Below are 23301 nucleotides of genomic sequence, written 5' to 3'. Positions count from 1 at the left end.
GACCATATGCAAAAGAAGGGGGTTTTGTTTATGTACACCCTCATATACGGACAGGAATTCAGTCATCAGCTCAATATGGAGTTCAAGTCTTTCTCATCTCCTCTGCAAATTGGTGTATCCAGGGTCAGGGATTCCCAATTCGAGGTGCACTGATTGATTCCTTGCCCCCTCTTTTGCGTGTGGTCTTACATGTGGATCCACCTATTTGCAAAGGTGCTTTTCCCAGCATTTAAGTTTAAAGAAGCACATTATGATGTTCTACAGATAAATTAAGGATTTTTAGCTCTTCCTGAAGAAGCAGGTTTTGGCCTGTGAAACGCGTTGAACGCGGAAATTTGTTTAAACATCTAACTGCAACTAATTGCTGGATCTATCTATCAATTATTGTATATGAAGTATCTCTTTATCAAATATGTACTTTTTGTATACTTTTTAAAATATTTTTATAGGCTGAAATAAAGGATTGTTCATATTTTACCTAATTGGTGATGATACCGTTAAAGCCCTGTTAGTTTTCTTTGGAGGTATCATGATTTAATATTTACAAATCGAGGGTTCGGTATCTCTTTTATTGAGAAAATAAGAACTGCTTTCCCCTATTTCTCTTCTATCTTTGTGAATGTTTTTGAGGTAACATAAACATTAGCAAAGAGGTTCTTGATGGCCCTAAATACTGGATGCTGACTGTTTTACTTTACTAAAAAAAGATTTTCAGGCTTGTGATGAACCAGTTTTCATCATTGTCCACTTGTATGTTTCCACTGTAAACCAGAACATCCAAAGCTCCAATAGGCTACATAAGGTACATGCGTGTATATAACTACCCCCCCTAGGAGTCTCTGAAGTTTTGGTCCCCCTATAGTCCTGCACAGCCAGGCAACATGCATTTCCTTCACTCAGGCTTGCAGCAGGAGACAGTATCTGTCCTTGAGCTTTATTTTGAAGTTATATTAGGGGATTGAACTTGGATGGGGTAAAGGGTGTATGGAATGCCCAAGGGTAATGGCAACAAAGGACAAACTCCTGTGCAACTAGGTGCAAATCTTTACAGCAAACAGTCTCTTTGGGAGAGCTGACCAGCATCTCCTACGGTACCACCCCAGACCCCCAATGAATCCTCTTGTCATCCAGCTATCTGAGGGAAATCCCTGAGCAGGGGACCCAGTGCCTGCCATGTTAGAGTACGACAGTCCTGGGTAGTTGCTAATCTGGATTCCCACCAGAGTGCTCCTTTCCCTATCTGGCCCAGGGGGTGCAGGTCTACTAACTCAGTCTTTCTCCTGTGTTGATCGTGGGTTGATGGCTGCTACCAGGCCATCTACCTGGTCCTGTCCTTCCCTGCCACACAGGTGGTTCTCTCTCAGGGGGCCAATGAAGACCCAAGCTTTCCTCCTTCCAAGGTCCTTGCCTGGAGGTGAACCCCTCTCCCATCTGGACCCCCTCCCAGGCTCCTGTTCTCCAGCTTCACTTCCTTATCTTCCACCTGAACTCTCCCTGCTGAGCAGGCTCCGTTACTCCTAAAGGCTGTCCAGGCCCCTTGCCAAGCCTCCTGTTGGGGATTGGTCAGGATCCTATAAGAGTACAGACCAGCCACTCCTCACCTCCACCCACTGCTTCTAGATCTTTCTGCAAAGTTCTACAGAAGGTGGAAATCCCAGAGAGCTGGTCTACAGAGCCTCTCAGCTATGACCAAAATCTGACCTTCTGACTATCACACCCAAGCTGCTACTCAGCCTCTATCTAACAATTAGAGCCTGAGCTCCCCCTAGCTGGCTAGGAGGGTGCTACATGTAGGATGGTGTTGTATACATCTCTCCATCATACGAAATAGTTAGCAATAGCATTTAGTGGGGGAAAGGAGTTGGATCCCAGTTGGGAAAGTTTGTTAATTGTATCCTGTTGGAGAGATCCCTTCACTTTCTGCCCCCCTGATGGTGGCCACAATGACAAGCAAAGAAAATGGTTATTGGCATGTATTGCTAGTGAATGGAAATATTGTTCCAACACAACGCTAAGAGACGTAAAATGATCTGCAACGTCTGGACTCAGTATAGAGGTCACAACTCTATGTATCTTTCTGCAACAGAGTTAAAGATTTTAATATATTTTCTTCGGTTGGTTTCTTAGCAATAACAGCATGAATTAAAAAAAAAACAGTTATTTCTACATTGTTTCAGTCTACTCTGCCACCCTTAGCTTTACACGAGATTCACTTTAAAGCATAGGTTCACCTTTTTGGGCATTATTTCACTTTTCATAATAAATAGAAGTGTTTTCCAATGCCATTTTTGGCCCAGCCATCCCAATGTGCTTTTCTCTCACTTACCTTATCCACAGGAGGTTTAAAATCTTATCAGTTTATTTGAATTTTTGAAATGATTCCATCACTTCCTGTGAATCGGGGCCATCGATTGCTATCAACCGGTCGGCCACATGGAGCCAACAGGTCGATTGTGACCTCAGCTCTGCCTCCCCCCATCCTCAGCTTCTTTCATGTTACCTGCCGCAGAGAACAGGAGGCAGCATAGTGCTGAATGGAGAGCAGGGACAAGAGTTGCTCAGTCATTGGTTGCTAGCAACCAATCACCAGCTCGGTATTATGAACTTCCACCCAGAACTGTGCTGTCTTCTGATCCCTGCTCTGCTCTGCACACGCTGACAGGTAGAAAGTGCTACCTGTGTGTGATATGAAGGGGACAGAGAACAAACTGCTTTGGCAGTGCCCATAATGCCCTTTTTTATGTTAACATACTTAGGATATATTAGGTTTATATACATAAACATTTCAAAGAAACAAACTGCACTAAATCTGATCTTTTTACATGGCCCAGTAATTGTATGCCCATGCCAAAACCTCTGTACGCCACCTTGGGTGAAATGCCACCAGATGGCAGTGTTCCCATGGCATGCCCATTATGCTGACTGATTATTCTAATGAGACAAGATAAAATGTTTGCTTGTAGTGTAGTTTTATTATATTGCTAACACAGACACAGTTTATAAAATGCTTTTCTATACAGCAGTACAAATCTTGTTTATTTCGATGCATCTCTGAACTCTTTTGGAAAGATCAATGTGACCAAGACCATTTTCCAGACAACACATACTGTACATTTGACCTTGGGCTTTTTTTTTGCAAAAGTAACTAACGCAGCCTACATAAAAACGTGTCTGTAGGCTGTTTGCTTTGGTATTTCATGGAGACTAAATACCATGTGATTACAGAAAAGTGGCATTGAAATATGAAGGCTGCCATTACCTGGCTGTTCTAACTTTAATACTTTATGTGTCACTGGCCTGGAACAGGTATTCAGGTAGTGAAATCAAAGGGATGTCAGAACTTCAGACCTAAAGCTTTTAAGTAATTAAAACAGCCAAGCAACTAGCAATCAAATGCAGAGTTTAGATCACACTCTTCTCCCTAGGTCTGTAAGGAGAAGCTTGAAGTATGGGCAGCACAGTGACTAAATGGTTAGCACTTCCGCCTGGCAGTACTAGGGTTGTTGGTTTGAATCACAACCACAGCACCACCTGCCTGGAGTTTGCATGTTCTCCCTGCATGAGTTTCCTCCCACACTCCAAAGACATGCTGGTAGTTTAATTGGATCCTGTCTAAATTGGCCCTAGTAATTGTATGTATGAATGTAAGTTAGGGACCTTAGATTGTACACCCCTTGAGGGTTAGGGACGGATGTGAATGTACAATATACAGTATATGTAGAGCGCTGTGTAAATTGATAGCACTATATAAGTACATGAAATAAATAAGGATGAGACCTGTACGAGGCATGACAGTTTAATTCTCAGAATACCCACATCATAGCACTATGGTGGTGAGTCACACAGCCATTTGCACTCAAGGGTGTTCTGACCTGTTCTAATTTGTACTTGCCTGGGTCACAGACCAATTGGTCTTTAAGGATTAGTAGAAGAAATAAAATGTGTGTGCATTTCGCTGTTGGTGTAAAATGGGTGACAGGAATCTGGAGCAGTGGATTAACATCATATTTTGTGTGAAAATTGCGAGTAAAACTTTAGCTCTGTTACAACAAGCTTGTGGTGAACCTTTCATGAAGTAATCAATCGATTTTGAATGGCATGGGCAGTTTAAGGAGGAATAGGAAAATGTCCACAATGGCACAAGAAGTGGGCAGCCAAAAATGAAAAGGACAGAGGCAAATGTGGACAGGCTAGTAAGCAGCTGCTCAAATTAAGACTGAGTGTGTGAATCATGGCAAAAGAATTGAACATAAAAAGAGAAACAGTGCAGCAGATTATAATGGAGGATTCGACAAGGAGAAAGCTTTCTGCAAAGATGGTGCCTTGAATCTTCACTGAAGATCAGAACGAACCTTGTCATCAAAATTGATCCGATCTTTTGAAGAAAGCAGTGGAGTTTCACATTTTTTTACAGTCTATTCCAGGAATTAGATTGTCACTGCTTAGAGCAGAAGAGCTTACTTGTCCAGAGAGTCCTGATGCTGGAGGCTTCATGGTCTGGGAGCCTGGCTGTGAGCAGGAGAGGAACAGATGATGTCTGAGATAAAGTACCAGAGGTCACTCTGCCACATGAGGTCCTGGGTGAGGAACTTGTGGAGAGCCTGGGAAAGCATTGAGATGAGATCATCAAGAATACTGCTGTTGCCGCTTTGAAGGATTTGGTTTCTAATGGAGACAGCTGCTATTAAGAAGGTACAGTTTGCTGGAATCAGTAGAATGGGGTCAGCGCATGCTGAAGTGCGCCATATGCATAGCTAAAGACCTCCAAACATCTTGTGGCCTTCAGATTAGCACAACAACAGTGTGTAGAGAGCTTTATGGAATGGGTTTCCATGGCCGAGCAGCTGCATCCAAGCCTTACGTTACCATGTACAATGCAAAGTATTGGATGCAGAGGTGTAAAGCACACTGCCACTGGACTCTAAAGCAGTGGAGACATGTTCTCTGGAGAGACATATCCCACTTCTCTGTCTGGCAGTCAAATGGACTTCTCTGGGTTTGGCAGTTGCCAAGAGAACAGTATTTGCCTGACTACATTGTGCCAAGTGTAAAATTTGGTGGAGTGGGGATTATGGTGTGGAGTTGTCTTTCAGGGGTTAGGCTTGGCCCCTTCGTTCCAGTGAAGGGAACACTTAAGGCGTTAGCATACCAAGACATTTTAGACAATTTCATGCTCCCAACTTTGTGGGAACAGATTGGGGATGGCCCCTTCCTGTTCCAACATGACTATACACCAGTACACAAAGCAAGGTCCATAAAGACGTGGATGAGCGAGTTTGGGATGGAGGAATTTGACTGGCCTGCACAGAGTGCTGACCTCAACTCGATAGGACATCGTTGACATGAATTCGAGCAGAGACTGTGAACCAGGCCTTCTCATCTGACATCAGTGCCTGACCTCACAAATGCACTTTTGGAAGAATGGTCAAAAATTCCCATAGACACACTTCTGGACAGCCTTCCCAGATGAGTTGAAGCTGTTATAGCTGCAAAGGGTGGGCCAACTCAATATTGAACCCTACGGACTAAGACTGAGATGCCATTAACCATTAGCCGCCCGGCCAATGGCTGTTTGGCGGCTTCAAAACTGTCTCTGTACTCCGGGTGCACGCCAGTTGGCGTGCTCCCACACATGCGCAGTTTGCGCTAATGCAGAGCGGCGCAGCAGTGCGATCTGTCACCGGCCGTGCACCTCGGACACGGCCGATGACAGATCCGAGTACCGGCTCCCGTTGCTGGTACCATGTGACCTGCTGTGACCAATCACAGCAGGTCACATGACAGTTGTATACAATGGATGGCTTCATTCATGATGCCATCCATTGTATACTAGTGCCTAGCTGTGAATGGTCACAGCTAATCACATGCACATGTCATGTGATTAGCTGTGACCAAATCACAGCTAAGCACAAAAAAAAAAAAAAAAAGCTCAGTCTCTCAGTGACATGCTAAGAGGCTGAGACAACTGCCAGTCAGGCATCTGGATGGATCTCAACATGATTGATGGGATCCCTGAAGAGCCTGGACCAGCTCTGCGATGGCAACATCAACAGGCTTTAGCTGTCGGCTGCATCAAGGTCACAGGAGTGCAGAACTAAGTGCGGACCCTTAGGAGACGCATGTGCTCCTTGCTGTGAAGGCCATTTATAGATTGGGGCAATGGCCATTTTTTGTATTGCTGATATGCTGGTGAGGAGGTGCACTGGATGCCTTGGCTGCCATTGTGCTATATGCTGGGTGTACAGTGTGTCCCTGTACCTTTAACCATTAGCCGCCTGGCCTATAGCCGTTTGGCGGCGGCAAAAATGCTTCACCATTCTGGGTGCACGCTCCCGCACATGCACAGTTCACGCGGTTGCAGTGCTGCGCAGCGGCGTGATCTATCACCGGCCGTGTACCTCGGACACGGCCAATGACAGATCTGAGTACCGGCCTCCGTTGCCGGTGCCATGTGACCTGCTGTGACCAATCACAGCAGGTCACATGACAGTTGTATACAATGGATGGCTTCATTCATGCCATCCATTGTATACTAGTGCCTAGCTGTGAATGGTCACAGCTAATCACATGCACATGTCATGTGATTAGCTGTGACCAAATCACAGCTAAGCACAAAAAAAAAAAAAAAAAGCTGAATGAATCGATTTCATTCAGGTAAATGCTTGCTTATAGCAAAGTAATTCTTTGCTATAAGCAAATTGTGTAAAAAAAAAAAAAAAAAAATACTGATCACTTCCCCAAAGTAGTACAATGTTACTATGGTAACATTGTACTACTTTGGTCATAGTAAAATATAAAAAAAATATCTTAAAAAAAATATAAAAACATGTAATAAAAAATTAAATATAATAAAAATATAAAAAAATTTAAAAAAATATATATATTTTTTTTTTTCATACTGTCACCAGTCAGTGTCCCTGTTCACCGCCATGCCAGTTATATGATGACGCTGTACTGCACTGGCGACAGTATGTAAAAAAAAAAAATAGTGAAAATAATTTTTTTAATTTTTTCATTTTCCGAAAAATTATGACAAAAAAATACAACTTCAAAAAACTCACCATGCCTCTTATGAAGTACGTCGGACTGTCTACTCTGCAAAAAGGGGTCATTTGGGGGATATCTGTACTGTTCTGACATTCTTGGACCTCAAGAAATTAGATTGCCTGTCAGTACTTCAGGATTGATCAATATTCAGATCTATACCATAGTTTGTGAACTCTATAACTTTCCTACAAACTAAAAAATACATCCTAATTTGGGTTATTTTCACCAAAGACATGTAGCAGAATACATCTCAGCCTAAATTTATGAAGAACAATTATTTATTTGTAAACTTTTATAACAGAAACAAAGAAAAATGTGTTTTTTTTTCAAAATTTTTGGACTTTTTTTGTTAATTTAGCAAAAAATAAAAACCCCAGCGGTGATTAAATACCACTAAAAGAAAGCTCTAGTTTTGTGAAGAAAATGATAAAATTTTAGTTTGGGTACAGTGTTGTATGACCGCGCAATTGTCATTCAAAGTGTGAGAGCGCTGAAACCTGAAAAATGGCCTGGGCAGGAAGGTGTAAAATTGCACGGTATTGAAACGGTTAAAGTTCATGTGTGTGTAAAGGCAGGCATCCCAATACTTCTGGCAATATAGATTATATACACAAGTATATGCGTACAATTCCACCAAGACTATTAGTGGGCCCTTTGCTGATAATACCTGTTGGATATAGGTACTATTATTAATCTTTTCTTATATAAAGTTTGTATTATTTCCATACTGGTGTGCATCGATATACTTATAGTTAATGTTATATGCTAGTTACAGTAGTTCTTCTGCTCCCAATTACTTGATATAGATTACTGATAAATTTCCCAGGAAGGGAATCACTTCTGCTCACTGAAGTCCTGTCCTTGATGGAGGCACTGCCAACTTTATTAATAAAACAACTCTTTCACTTAATGAAGGTTCCGAGTCTTCTATTTGCCTACATGTTTAGTGCAACATCCTGTTTGGGGAGGGCCATTTGTCATAACCCTCCCCAAAAAAGGGCTACATGGCTAAAAATTTGCAATTTTTGAACTTCCAAAATTCAGTTGATTCATTGCAAACCCATGGTAGCAGCAAATCCCAACTTTTTCCCTAATCCTAAATCAATATGTGTGTAGCCACCTTAAGACAGGTGCATGGCAAACACATTGTTCCATAGTTTCTTGATAAATTTAAACACAAAACAGATATTTTCTTCTATGTGGAAAAGTGCCATGCATGATAGTAATAACTCATTTTCTCATTATTGCTAGCCATAGTAACACAAGTTTATGTATAGCAAGTTTGGCAGTTTCTATTATTGGCCTCTAGAAACATGTCAGTGGTCACTAGAAATACACTATCAGCCTATGACCATTTATCACCCCAGGACACCGCATCCTTCTAACCCTATAATGTGTCCCTCTTTTCCAGCTTCCACTGCTGGGAGGTAGAAACAAGTGATGCATTGTTTGCTTCTTATGCATCTAATGTGCCTGGGATTTCTCATTGGATAATTCAGTTGTTTTCAGTCTGTTTCAGTACTATAGTGTGCCTTTCCCCATTGTTTCCAGCCTTTAGTGTATCATCATAAATAAGAGCTTGTGTAATGGCCATGAACAATACTACTCTTGCTTTATTGAAGTAGGAACCTCTGTATACCTTGTAATAATAGCTCATTTACCATGGCAATATTAATGTAGAACAAGCTAGCCATTGCTTGGAAGATGAACTAGCAATTTACATATTCAAATCGGAACTCGTTTATTTGATGATAGCAGCAGAAATTTCAAAAGTGCAGATCTGAAGACAATTTAGAGAAGTCCTGTCTGCGCTGCAGGACTGGTTGCATTCATATTGAATAGAAGATGCTGAAATTTATTCTGCCCTGGGTTCATCACAATGGATTTATGAAAGTGTATTCATTGCCTTTGCTCCCATTCTTTCTGAATTACATATGCAATCTTATGTTTTCATATGGATTCAACTAATTTACTTGATTGAGTGGATGGCCCTTGGATGATTAGTGTCAATCATCATTTATGTGTCATATCTTCATTAGTACACTAAACTTTGTTTCATGTGTGCTTGTATAGATGGATACATTCACATGGCTATCAGGGCAGCCGCCAAAAAGAACCAGTAAATTCTAGCCTGCGGTTGTAGATTCTGCCTGTACACCCTGTGTGTGAACTTGGATTCTGTACAAATCAATGGTTGCCACTGTTCACATGAAACTTCTCATCTGAGCGGTTACATGCAAATGAAGCCTATGATCTACCATGGTTGTAGATCCAGAGTCAACGCTTCTGCTAGGTTTTGACTGGACATCAACTAGCCGCAGCTCTTCTGCCAGTTTGTGTGCAGCCATATCACAGAATGTTTCTGCATCCAGAGGTGGCATTTAGCTATCTCTAAACACAGCAAACTACCTGCATCCCATTGCTTGTATGAATGTAGCCTTAAAGAGTATGTAAACCCAACATTTCATATTCCTCATATGTGCCTGCTGTACCATGTACTTGTATGAAAAAGTAACCTGGTCTCTTTTAGTCCAATAGCTGCAATAGCTGCATTGCTCAAGGTATGTGCATGATATCCAATATAACAATCCCAATTCCAAGTGCAGGCCCGGCTTGCAACTAAGAGTAAACTGTAGAATGAATACAAAGGCTGCATACTGGAATAGGAAAGTCCTAAATGTTCCACATTTTATTAAAGTAAAATCTGCATCATAACACAGTAACAGGAGCTAGGAGCAGGATGTTAATGTGTTTCATGCTAGTATGATTAAGCAAATACTAGCACAAACCGCGCGAACATCTTGTTCCCAACTCATGTCATCACAGTGTTATGATGCGGATTTTACTTTAATAAAATTTGGAACTTTTAGGACTTTCCTATTCCAATGTGCAGCCATCCTATCCATTTTACACTGTTTTCTTTGTATTGCTTCCTCTGTGTGAAATCCCTGGTGTTCCTTCAAGTCCCTCTGCTTTCCTATTAAAACCTGACTACATTAGCATCAGAACAAAGAATGATTAGTTCTCTAGCTGTGCTCTCCTCCAATGATCAGACTTTTGCTAACACTCCTACCCTGCACAGCCATTCACTGGGAAGATCAGTGTGCTGCTGTGTCTCCTCCCTGAGCTCCTTATGCAGCTGAGAACAGAGGGTATTTAATCACTTATTTAAAAAAAAGGGTTTATATGTTTATGTTTTTTTTCTTTCTATACACAAATGTTTTGCCTCTCAATTCATTTTAAACTGAATGGGTTGATACACAAGGTGAGGGTTTACAATCACTTTAAAGTAGTTGGAAGCCATTAAACCATTAAAATGACATTTAGGCTCTAGCATGTCATTTTAAAAGTAATTTTCAATATTTTTCAATTAACAGCTTACATTTAAAGTATTAAATGATGATCATGTCATGTAAGTCTTTGTTCAGGAACTTCCTGTTATAGTGTGACAATGCTCTGTCCATACCTCGTAGTTGCGCCCCAACATTATCACCCTTTCACATAGGCGTCTGAAGGAGACTACAGGAGGTTGTTTTACAATACTTAGGCATACTTAAGCATGGTTCATTGTTGCCACTATCAGGAGACCTGCTCTGAAAAATTCTATGCAGCCATCACTGGAGAAAGTGTACGTGGAAAGAAAGTGATTGCAAATAGGCAACATGAGATCAGCAGCACTAAGATGCAACAAAATGCTGAAACCATACCTATATTCTACAGTGTAGGCCAGAAGGACCTCTGGTATTGGGGCCTGACATTTGAAGATCTTTTGGTTTGCCACTCTCGAGAAATTCCTGATGTATTCTCATTCTTGTAACAGCATCTTGAGAACCTCGTATTACTTTTTATGAGGTATTTTTCACTGTTATATTTCTTTTGTTTTTAATAAAACCATTGAAATATAAAGCCATCAGCTTCCCCTGCTCTGTGGAGAGCTCTACCTTTGGGTGGCTATCTAGAGAACAGGGGCATAGACATCTTAGCTTTCTATTTTTCTCTTGGGATGACTAGAGACTACCAATAGCTGTTATGAGTCCTTGAAATTTTCCACATTTTGTCATGTTACAACCAAAAACATAAATGTATTTTACTGGGATTTTTTTGTGATAGACCAACACAAAGTGACACAATTGTGAAGTGGAAGGAAAATTATAAATGGTTTTCAACATTTCTTACAAAAAAATATCTGAAAAGTGTGGTGTGCATTTGTATTGAGCCCCCTTTCCTCTGATACCCCTAACTAAAATCTAGTGGAACTAATTGCCTTCAGAAGTCACCTAATTAGTAAACAGAGTCCACCAGTTTATAATTTATTTTCAGTATAAATACAGCTGTTCTGTGACGCCCTCAGGGGTTTGTTAGAAAACATTGAACAAGCAGCATTCATGAAGGAAAGAGTATGGCACAACTGATAACCTACCAAGACATAGCTGTCCACCTAAACTTACAGGCTGGGTAAGGAGAGCATTAATCAGAGAAGCAGCCAAGAGGCCCATGGTAACTCTGGAGGAGGTGCAGAGATCTACAGCTCAGGTGGGAGAATCTGTCCACAGGATAACTAGTCATGGACTGCACAAATCTGGCCTTTATGGAAGAGTGGCAAGAAGAAAACCATTGTTGAAAGAAAGCCATAGGAAGTCCTGTTTGCAGTTTGCAAGAAGCCATGTCGGGGACACAGAAAACACGTGGAAAAAGGTGCTCTGGTCAGATGAGACTAAAATTGAACTTTTTGGCCTAAAAGCAAAACACCATGTGTGGCGGAAAACTAACACTGCACATCACCCTGAACATACCATCCCCACCGTGAAACATGGTGGTGGCAGCATCATGTTGTGGGGATGTTTTCTTCAGCAGGGACAGGGAAGTTGGTCAGAGTTTAAGGGAGGATGGATGGAGCCAAATACAGAGCAATCTTAGAAGAAAACCTGTTAGAGTCTGCAAAAAACTTGAGACTGGGGTGGAGGTTCACCCTTCAGCAGGACAACAACCCTAAACATACAGCCAGAGCTACAATGGAATGGTTTAGATCAAAGCATATTCATGTGTTAGAATGGCCCAGTCAAAGTCCAGACCTAAATCCAGTCGAGAATCTGTGGCCAGACTTGAAAATTGCTGTTCACAGATGCTCTCCGTCCAATCTGACAGAGCTTGAGCTATTTTGCAAAGAAGAATGGGCAAAAATGTCACTCTCTAGATATGCAAAGCTGGTAGAGACATCCCCAAAAAGACTTGCAGCTGCTATTGCAGCGAAAGGTGGTTCTACAAAGTATTGACTTTTCACAGATGTATTTGTAAAAAATGTTGAAAACATTTATCACTTTTCTTCCACTTCACAATTATGTGCCACTTTGTGTTTGTCTATCACATAAAATCCCAATAAAATACATTTATGTTTTTGGTTGTAACATGACAAAATGTGGAAAATTTCGAGGGGTATGAATACTCCTTCAAGGCACTGTATGTTCCTGTACTTTTTTAATGAGGTCATTTAGGCTCCTACAAATGTTGTTTCTTCCTTTTGTACTTTTGGAAATCTAATAAATGGATTTAAATATAAAAAAATGGTGAAAACATGCAATTTTTACTGATCTACTGAGTTTTAGCAAACTAAAGGGGAGATCTAATAGAACTGGTACACACAGAATCTGGAGCTGTTGTGCATTGTAACCTATTAGCTTGTAACTTCAGCTTGTTCATTAACCTCCCTGACGGTATGATTATTTCAGATTTATGGTGCTGAAAGGGGTACCATTATTTTGCATGGAAATATGTAGTTTTTGTATTGTAGGCTGTAATATTTAGGAATAACTCACTGAAATCTGTCCGAACAAGAGTCTATTAAACATCCCGGGGATGATAAAATTTGAAACACAAAATCATAAATTATAATTTAATAAAGAATCATAAAAAATAATAATATAATAATAATACATTTAATTCAATAATATAATCAAACCAAAAACACTGAAATGTGAAATATAGCGCCATAATAAGTTCGCACATTGCTGAGCAAAGTCGCAAAATCGTTTTCAGTGTCTGATGACGAATTTCCCCACAAATCATTATCACTCAATTGTGCAAGTGGTTTTGATTTACTATCGCTGTTCTCTAGCTGATCTAAACCGCTTTTGACCTAAAGGGACACTTTTTGGATGCCATGGATGTTTCTCAGTTTCCAGGCAGAAAGAACAGACAAAATGCAGGCAGGGCACAGGACACAGCACTAGGGACAAAATGTATGTGAAATGGGTTGAGGCAGCAATGTTTTACTATGTAAAATGTAAAAAAAAAAAAATGACATTATTTAAAATTTTTAAATTTCCCGCCGCCGGCGGCGCCCGTTTGTCCCGACGTCACAGGGACAGGACACAGAAGCCGGATGCCGGCATTGGCCGAAGCAGATGGCCGGGGACGCTGCAGGGGACACATCGTGGGAGCGCAGGGTAAGGTAAGTGAAGAACAAATGTCGGAGCAGTGCCGCGTGGTATTCCCGAGTGTAGCTCGGGGTTACCGCTCTTGGTACTAAAATGTTACCCCGAGCTACACTCGGGAATACCGCCAAGGAGGTTAACACCCCGGTCACATCAAGGCTGACATTGAAATTGTGTGACTTACAGTGAAGTTGCACGATTTCAAAGTTGGGTGAGATGCCGATTTCAGCTACGATTTGCAAGACATCTGACACAGATGTCTATGCAAATTGCACCAAAAGTAGTACATGTACTACTTTAGAAATCAGTGGGGCTCTGACCAAGTTGGAACCACACCCATTTGACTGCTCTAATTGCGAACAATAGGGTGCGACTTAGCATATGATTTGCAAGTTGCATGGCATGCAAATCACATGCCAAGTCGCACCCGATGTGACTGGGGTGTTAAGCTTTGACAATAAAACCTGGAAGTTATGCACAGCTGAAACAGATTCCGTGTGCACCAGTTTTAGTAAATCTCCCCATAAATGTTGCTCAGCAGGGGTAACATCTGTTTTAATCTCGAGTGACAACATTGCTAACTATCACTAAATAGTAAAACTGCAACATTGTAAATTGCAAGATGAGAACAATAGTAACAAATATTTTGTGATTGTTTAGGCAAACAGAATAAATTTTGTGCTTTGAATGGAAATGATTTATTTTGCCATGTACTCTAAACAATTAATTTTATCAATAATGTTTCTTTAAATGGCCTTTGAAATGTCAATGATTTTTCAATAAACTGAAAAAGGACTAGTATCACCTTGTTTTGGTTGTTTGTAATCATTTTTTGGAACTAGAATTTTACAAAAATCATTTACTTTCAACTGAATCTTAATTGGACTGGATGAAAAAAATGACCCTAAGTATAGCCTCCTAATCCCCACTGTTATTTGTAAGGCACTGACATATGGCATGGCACCATACATGAAATAATTGGGACTATATGTTATAAACTTCTAGACAAAACAACTTATTAAATATGACACAGTGACAGTGGAGGGCCCTGCCTGATCAGGTTTATAATTCAATAATCTGAATAATTTCTATATCAGAGATGTAACCAGTCACCCCTGTAGTAAGGTTGCAACATATTTAGCAATTTCTCACTGGGGACATATCTTAAATTAAAATAGCCCTCATGTGTCAGGGTGAATTAGATATAGCACGTATACATCCATTTCATGCTAACAGTTTCTGTTTTATGGATTTTGTACATATTATCGAATGATTTCTGCATTCGGGGTTCCCCCAGATCATACTAAATATTCAGTTGTAGATTATTACAAACTAATAATATAAAGCAGATGTTGTATCAGTGTCCTTAGACATAAATCGTTTGAGGAAACATTCTGCAGAAACCATAGCATGTTAGCACCTATAAATTATGGTGAATTTCTAAACGTGGGTTTTCAGTACTAAGATTGCTCATACAGACGATTTTGCAGACAGTTCTAAAGCAGTTAGTGTTTTGAAGTCTCAGTGATGACAGTTGCTTTTATGCAGAAGTAAAAGTAAAAACTATTTTATGGGCAGCTATTCAAGGACATACCATATTCCCAATCAAGTATCTGAGCCAAAAAAAATACTTGTTGCTCTTTCAGCATCTGCATCAAGTGACCTTGCATTTCTGACTATATCAGAAGGGGGAGGCATAGCACGCAGATATAGCATTCCCGCATTTACATCTGCCTTGGTGCTCATTCTAACTTCATTTACAAACATACAACACCGAGGGAAAGCCAAGAATGAGGAAGGCTGAAAGGCTGAAATGCCATTAGCACAGTATGCCGCATCAATTTTCATTATGTACAAGAAACTAGGCTAAACTTCAGCCAAGTGCAGATGCTAAACAATATCCAATAAGTAAATTTGTTCTAGTTTACCATATACAGTCATGGCCGAAATTGTTGGCACCCTTGATATTTTTCCTGAAAATCAAGTATTTCACACAAAAAAGGTATTGCATTAACACATGTTTTGCTATACACATGTTTATTCCCTTTGTATGTATTGGAACAAATATAAAACAGAGGCAGAAAAGCAAATATGACATAATGTCACACAAAACCCCAAAAATGGGCTGGACAAAAGTATTGGCACCCTTAACTTAATATTTGGTTGCACACCCTTTGGAAAACATAACTGAAATCAGTCGCTTCCTATAACCATCAATAAGCTTCTGACACCTCTCACCCGGAATTTTGGACCACTCTTCCTTTGCAAACAGCTCCAGGTCTCTCTTATTGGAAGGACACCTTTTCCCAACAGCAATTTTAAGATCTCTCCACAGGTGTTCAATGGGATTTAGATCTGGGCTCATTGCTGGCCACTTCAGAACTCTCCAGCGCTTCTTTGCCATCCATTTCTGAGTGCTTTTTGACGTATGTTTGGGGTCATTGTCCTGCTGGAAGACCCAGGATCTTGGACGCAAACCCAGCTTTCTGACACTGGGCCCTACAGTGCGACCCAAAATCCTTTGGTAATCCTCAGATTTCATGATGCCTTGCACACAGTCAAGGCACCCAGTGCCAGAGGCAGCAAAACAACCCCAAAACATCATTGAACCTCCACCATATTTTACCGTAGGTACTGTGTTTTGTTCTTTGTAGGCCTCATTCCGTTTTCGGTAAACAGTAGAATGATGTGCTTTACCGAAAAGCTCTATCTTGGTCTCATCTGTCCACAAGACGTTTTCCCAGAAGGCTTTTGGCTTACTCAAGTACATTTTGGCAAACTGTAGTCTTGCTTTTTTATGTCTCTGTGTCAGCAGTGGGGTCCTCCTGGGTCTCCTGCCATAGCGTTTCATTTCATTTAAATGTCGACGGATAGTTCGCGCTGACACTGATGCTCCCTGAGCCTGCAGGACAGCTTGAATGTCTTTGGAACATGTTTGGGGCTGCTTATCCACCATCCGGACTATTCTGCGTTGCAATCTTTCATCAATTTTCCTCATCCGTCCACGACCAGGGAGATTAGCTACAGTGCCATGGGTTGCAAACTTCTTGATAATGTTGCGCACTGTGGACAAAGGCAAATCTAGTTCTCTGGAGATGGACTTGTAACCTTGAGATTGTTGATATTTTGCCACAATTTTGGTTCTCAGGTCCTCAGACAGTTCTCGTCTCCTCTTTCTGTTGTCCATGCTTAGTGTGGCACAGACAGACACACAATGCAAAGGTTAAGTGAACGTCTCTCCTTTTTATCTGCTTTCAGGTGTGATTTCTATATTGCCCACACCTGTTACTTGCCCCAGGTGAGTTTACAGGAGCATCACATGCTTGTAACATTCTTATTTATCCGCAGTTGTGAAAGGGTGCCAATACTTTTGTCCAGCCCATTTTTGGAGGTTTGTGTGACATTATGTCGAATTTGCTTTCTTTCCTCCCTTTTTTTGTTTTGTCCCAATACACACAAAGGGAATAAACATGTGTATAGCAAAACATGTGTTAATGCAATACGTTTCGTGAGAAATACATGATTTCCTGGAGAAATATCAAGGGTGCCAACAATTTCGGCCATGACTGTAGCTGCAAGTATATGCCACTGTGTATTTGAATGGTTATCATATGAAACTAGAGCTAAAAGATAGTTATCTCCAAATATTAAGGTTGACTTTTACATTTTAATAGTTAATAGTTTTTTGCTTGAAGAATATATCAACTATAACCTTCTTTTATTCTTGGATAAAGTGGGGCAGCACATTTGCTAAGTGGTTAGCACTTCCGCTTGGCAGCACTAGGATCATCGGATCAAATCCCAACCATGATACAATCTGCCTGGAGTTTGCATGTTCTTCCTGGGCTTGCATGGGTTTCCTCCGGGTACTCTGGCTTCCTCCCACACTCCAAAAACATGCTGGTAGCTTAACTGATTCCTGTCTAAATTGGCCCTAGTATGTGTATGTATGAATGTGAGTTAGGGACTTTAGATTGTACACTCCTTGAGGGCAGGGAGTGATGTGAATGTACAATATATATGTATAACAGTCCACAGGCAGTCTATGGGGGGAAGGACATACCTGGCCAGCCGTGCTCAGCATCCTCTCTGAGGTCCGGGGGCGGGGCTCCCACTCACATCACAACTTCTACTACAGCAGCTCCCTCTCGAGCATACAGGCTGCATGGGGTGGGGTCAGTGGACCTGGCCCCGCCCCCTCCCTGCTGGCTGGCCTGGTATTCTAACACGGCGGTGGCGGCAATGGGGGAGGGGGGGGGCCTGGTCAATATTCATTCCATAAGATGCACAGACATTTCCCCCATTTTTGGGTGGGGAATAAGTGCATCTTATGGAGCGCAAAATGCAGTAAGTATCTGTAATAAATAAATAAAGTAGGAAAGGGATAAAAACGCTATCTTTTTTGTTGTCTTTACTTATTTTAGATTATTTCCATTTACCTTCAGCAAGAGGAAAGCTCTGCAAACCAAGGGGTCAGTTGCCACCAGAAATGCAGGCCCCACGAGAAGATTTCCCCTGTATTCCGGGGACAACACAATATTTTGGATTTTTCCTTCACTATCCTGATGGCAATGACCATCAGGACAGGGAATGTGAATCCCTGGTTGAGGTTCTAAATCTTCCACACTCTATCCAAAACTAAAAAAAGGCCTTGAAGCTCAACTTTAGGATACAAAGAAAAACCCACATGTAACCGCAGGAGAAATACAGGCTGCGCTGGAAAAAGACAGTGTGGTTGTTTCAAGGAGAACAATATGATGATACTTGAATGAAAATGAGTTGCATGGTTGAGTTGCATGAAAGAAACCTTTACTGTGCCAATGCCACAAAAAAGCCTGGTTACAACATGCCCAACAAGATGTTGACAAGCCTTCCAGCTTCTAGCACTCTGTAATCTGGAGTGATGAGACAACAATAGAGCTTTATGGTCACAACCATAAGATCTATGTTTGGAGAGGGGTCAACAAGGCCTATAGCTACAAGAATACCACCCCCACTGTGAAGCATGGTGGTGGCTCACTAATTGTTTTTGGGGGGTGAGCTCTACTGGCACATGGAATCTTGCGAAAATTGCTAGCAAGATGAATGCACCATGTTAACAGAAGATACTGCCCGACAATTTGCATTCTTCTGTATGAAAGCTGCGCATGGGATGTTCTTGGACTTTCCAGCACAACAATGACCCTAAGCACAAGGCCAAGTTTACCATCCAGTGGTTACAGCAGAAAAAGGCGAAGGTTCTGGAGTGGCCATCACAGTCTCCTGAGCTTAATATCATCGAGCCACTCTGGGTACATTTCAAACGTGCGGTTCTTGCAAGACGACCAAAGGCTTTGCATGACCTGGAGGCATTTTGCCAGGAAAAATGGGCAGCTATGCCACTTACGAGAATTCGGGACCTCATAGACAACTATTATAAAAGACTGCATGTTGTCATTGATGCTAAAGGGGGCACTACATAGCATTAATAACTGAGGGTTTGCAGACTTTTGAACATTTCATTTGTTTACTTGTTGACATGTTTTTTTTTATGATTGTACATTCTGTTATGACCTACAGTTGATAATGAATCCCATAAGAAAAAGAAGAAAGGTACTTTTCCCTGCCCACTGATGTTTTCTTTAAAAATGGTACATACTATTATCAATTGTCCAAGAGTGTGCAAAATTTTGAGCACAATTGTAAATATAATATACCTTCCTATCTATTTACTAATACTAGAAGCATAAGGATTACAAATAGTCAATGATAGCTGGGAGAGTGAAGTTTCACTTTAAGAATAATGTCTTAAAGAGAAGATTCTCAATTGTGACTTTGGTGGCAGAGACGTCAGTGATTGAGTTTACATAGTATAAATGTATTGCAGGGCAGGTTGTCATTTTTCAGTGGGGTCCCAAAACAGTTCTGTTCCATTGTTCTGAGACCTATGTCAGTTTTCTAGTGATATATATTTTTCAGTATCATTAATTGTATATGTTAAAACCTTCCCACCTGGCCTATAGCAGATTGACAGCTGGGCGGGACACTCGCCATTGTGACTGGGTGTCATATGACGTCCTGTCAAAACAAACTGCTTACACGGCCGCGGGGCCACGCAGCTACGCAATCTGTCACCGGCTGTGTCCACGGGACACAGCTGATGAAATATCAGTACATCGGTCCGTTGCCAGTGTCATGTGACTGCTGTGACCAATCACAGCAGATCACGTGTCAATTGTATACAATGGATGGCTCCCTTTCATGCCATCCATTGTATACAATTGTGTTGTTAGCTGTGACTGGTCAAGGCAGTCACATGATACAGTAATGAGGGATTCAGTGAGCGCTAACCGACACAGCAGCTGATACACTAAAAAGGAAAAACCATGAACCTTCAAATAGACAATATCAGATAAATAGTGCAGCGCTAGATGATATATGACTGCACCAGTATTTAAGGTGGTGCAATATCCCTTAATCTAATGTCAACTGGTGTAGGCCACATATATTGTATGTGACCTTCCCAAGAGGTGAAAAAGGAAGTAATGACGTGTACTCCACACGGCTTCACTTCACAACAAAAACGCACAATATGAATGCACAATATAGTCCAATAATAGTCTAGTAATCAAAAAAGCACAGATAGATGTATCTTGATAAGATACTTGTGATGCATATAGTCCGGCGTTGTGCAGAAAAAATGAATGAATTGCGCACTCACCGGAAGCACAATTAAATTGTGCGTTTATATCTCATACACCAAGGATCACTCTGGCTGTAGATGGAAGGAAGCTCTGAACAGGTGATTCCGTGATGGGGGGTAACACATCTGGGGGTTCCTTATGGTAGACCAGGCTCCAAACAGGATCAGCTGAATATTACTCTGGGCCTTGGGGTAGTCGCCTGGTGGTCCTGAGGGATTAAATGCTCGATGTGGAGCAAAAAGGAATACCCATAGTGTAGTATTTAAATCAAATTTAAAACGGATTTATTGAATATTAGAGCAAGAAACACTTAACATGAGTAGGAAGTAAAATCAATCCTTGTGCCAAAGGATGTCATGAAATACACACTGACCAGCTGGTATAGAAGAGTGGCCGCCGGACCTCCTTGATCCGGCGGCTTGACGTCACGGCTAGCAGGGGCTCCTCCTTGACGCGCGTTTCGTATCACACGTACATCATCAGAAGGAATAAGAGCCATAGCTGCCGGACGTCACAGGAGCTATATATATAATGTGTTGTGTGCCTGTATTCAAGATAATTAGGTGCCATTTTGCCGAAGTCCCGCATACAGCGCATGCGCGGGCTTCCGGGCGCCATTTTCCTGTGGCCAAAATCATGTATGTATCCACCGCATGCCCAACCGCGGTGGAACATACTGTTCACGAGTAAGTTAGTGGAAAGAACAGAAGCCTACCTTCTCCTCCTGCATACTGTAGTCCCAGGAGGTATCCTCAGAAGAAGTGGAGAAAGCGCCGATCAATGCGGATCGGCGCCATATTCCCGGGGGTGAACTGCATAAGTGCGCATGCGCGAATGAGCACGACGGACCGACGCCATTTTACCGTGGGTCGGTACAGCAGTGCGCATGCGCGAATAGAACCGCCATGTTTATGTGGTCTCATAGAGTGGATACACAATCACTGCGCTTGCACAGGTGCAGGAACAGTAAATGAACAATTGAGGGTATACTCTAGATTTATATAATGTCCCATTAACCTAGGGGAAACTATGATTCATTAATTCTACAGTTTAGATACATCATTTTTGGTTACAAAGTGTCCCATATGGTGTCTCATAATGCCCATTTGTGACATGTATCCTTATATGCAGAAACTCTTGATCACTCTTTGGTGATCAGAAGTCACTATGGTTAAATCTAAAGTTATATACATAGCTTAAAATCATTATGCATAAACAGTATTATTACATACAGAAATGTATAAAGATGTACATATATTGCAGGTCACCATAGAAAACCATATAAAACCAGAAAAGATCTCTAATAGATGTACATGTGTATATATATGTACACACATAAGTATATGCGCACACATACACACACATACGCACACACACATGTAACCAAGGACAGATTCGTCACAAATTGGCAACTCATAAAGCACATAAGGAAATTGCTATATTAAAAAGTTAATTATAAGTTCGTTGTTAATATGGTTACTTAAACTTCAATTGCCAATTAATGTTATTAGAATATCATAAAAAGTCCTTGGCTGAATATTCAGAAAACTGTATTAGTAACAATGCCTTTATAAAAACGCCTCGGCCACATTGCTATAAATTCGATCATAGTGCTTATGAGGACTGTCGGAAAAAATGCTGATTGCTCAATGCTATCAAAAATCAGAAAATGATAAATAATAACAATGCAATATATGTCCCCATTGAACCCACTTCAGTACAATAAAATAAATGTAAATTAAAATTTAAATACCCCAAATATATAAAAATTATAGTAACCAATGTCATAATAATTAATAAAAATGAAGTAAAATTCCTAAGTAGACCATATTAGAAAAATATTCTGCATAAGCCATAGTATAAATAAACAAATAAATTAGTGGACCATTATGATCACTAAGACTGTCTTGATCTATATATATGGTCTGTAATGTTATAATGATTCTCTGATGACCCACAATGTAAGTATGAATAATCAAACTTAGACAAAAGGCCATATAAACAAATGAAAACATGGGTGCTAGCTGTTATCTATATAGCAATTTACAGTTGTGACCAAAATTATTCAACCCCCACTGAAATTGAGTGTTTTGGCCAGTTTGACATTGCTTTTGATCATTCAGTCATCTTGCTTACATTTACATTAAAGAGGCACTTGTAGGTCAGACAAATATAACATAACAGTTATAATGAAATAACCACAAATGTCTTTTCTGTGCTCACAGCATTATCAGTTTTATTCAACCCCCAAGTGACATTCAATCTTAGTACTTAGTACAGCATCCTTTTACAGTTATAACAGCTTTTAAACGTGAAGCATAGCTTGACACAAGTGTCTTGCAGCGATCTACGGGTATCTTCGCCCATTCTTCATGGGCAAAGGCCTCCAGTTCAGTCACATTCTTAGGCTTGCGCACTGCAACTGCTTTCTTTAAGTCCCACCAGAGGTTCTCAATCGGATTTAAGTCTGGTGACTGCGATGGCCACTCCAAAATGTTCCAGCCTTTCCTCTGCAACCATGCTCTAGTGGACTTGGAGGTATGCTTGGGATCATTGTCCTGTTGAAAGGTCCAACGTCTCCCAAGCCTCAGGTGTGTGACGGACTGCATCACGTTTCCATCCAATATCTCCTGGTACTGAAGAGAATTCATGGTACCTTGCACACGCTGAAGCTTCCCTGTACCTGCAGAAGCAAAACAGCCCCAAAGCATGATTGACCCTCCACCATGCTTCACAGTAGGCAAGGTGTTCTTTTCATCATAGGCCTTGTTCTTCCTCCTCCAAACATAGCGTTGATCCATGGGCCCAAACAGTTCTAATTTTGTTTCATCAGTCCACAGAACACTATCCCACAACTTTTGTGGTTTGTCCACATGGCTTTTGGCATACTGCAGTTGACTCTTCTTATTCTTTGGAGACAGCAAGGGGGTACGCCTGGGAGTTCTGGCACGGAGGCCTTCATTACGCAGTGTGCGTCTTATTGTCTGGGCTGAAACTTCTGTACCCACATCTGACAAATCTTTTCTCAGTTCCTCAGCAGTCACACGGGGACTTCTCTCCACTCTACGCTTCAGGTAGCGCACAGCAGTCGAAGTCAGCATCTTCTTTCTGCCACGACCAGGTAGCGTTTCAACAGTGCC

This window comes from Staurois parvus, unplaced genomic scaffold, assembly GCF_062004578.1.
Source record: "Staurois parvus isolate SC_StPar_1 unplaced genomic scaffold, SC_StPar_1.0 ptg000155l, whole genome shotgun sequence".
In the NCBI taxonomy this organism is placed as follows: Eukaryota; Metazoa; Chordata; class Amphibia; order Anura; family Ranidae; genus Staurois; species Staurois parvus.
The sequence above is the reverse complement of the archived record's forward strand: the minus strand, read 5'-3'. Positions refer to the sequence as shown.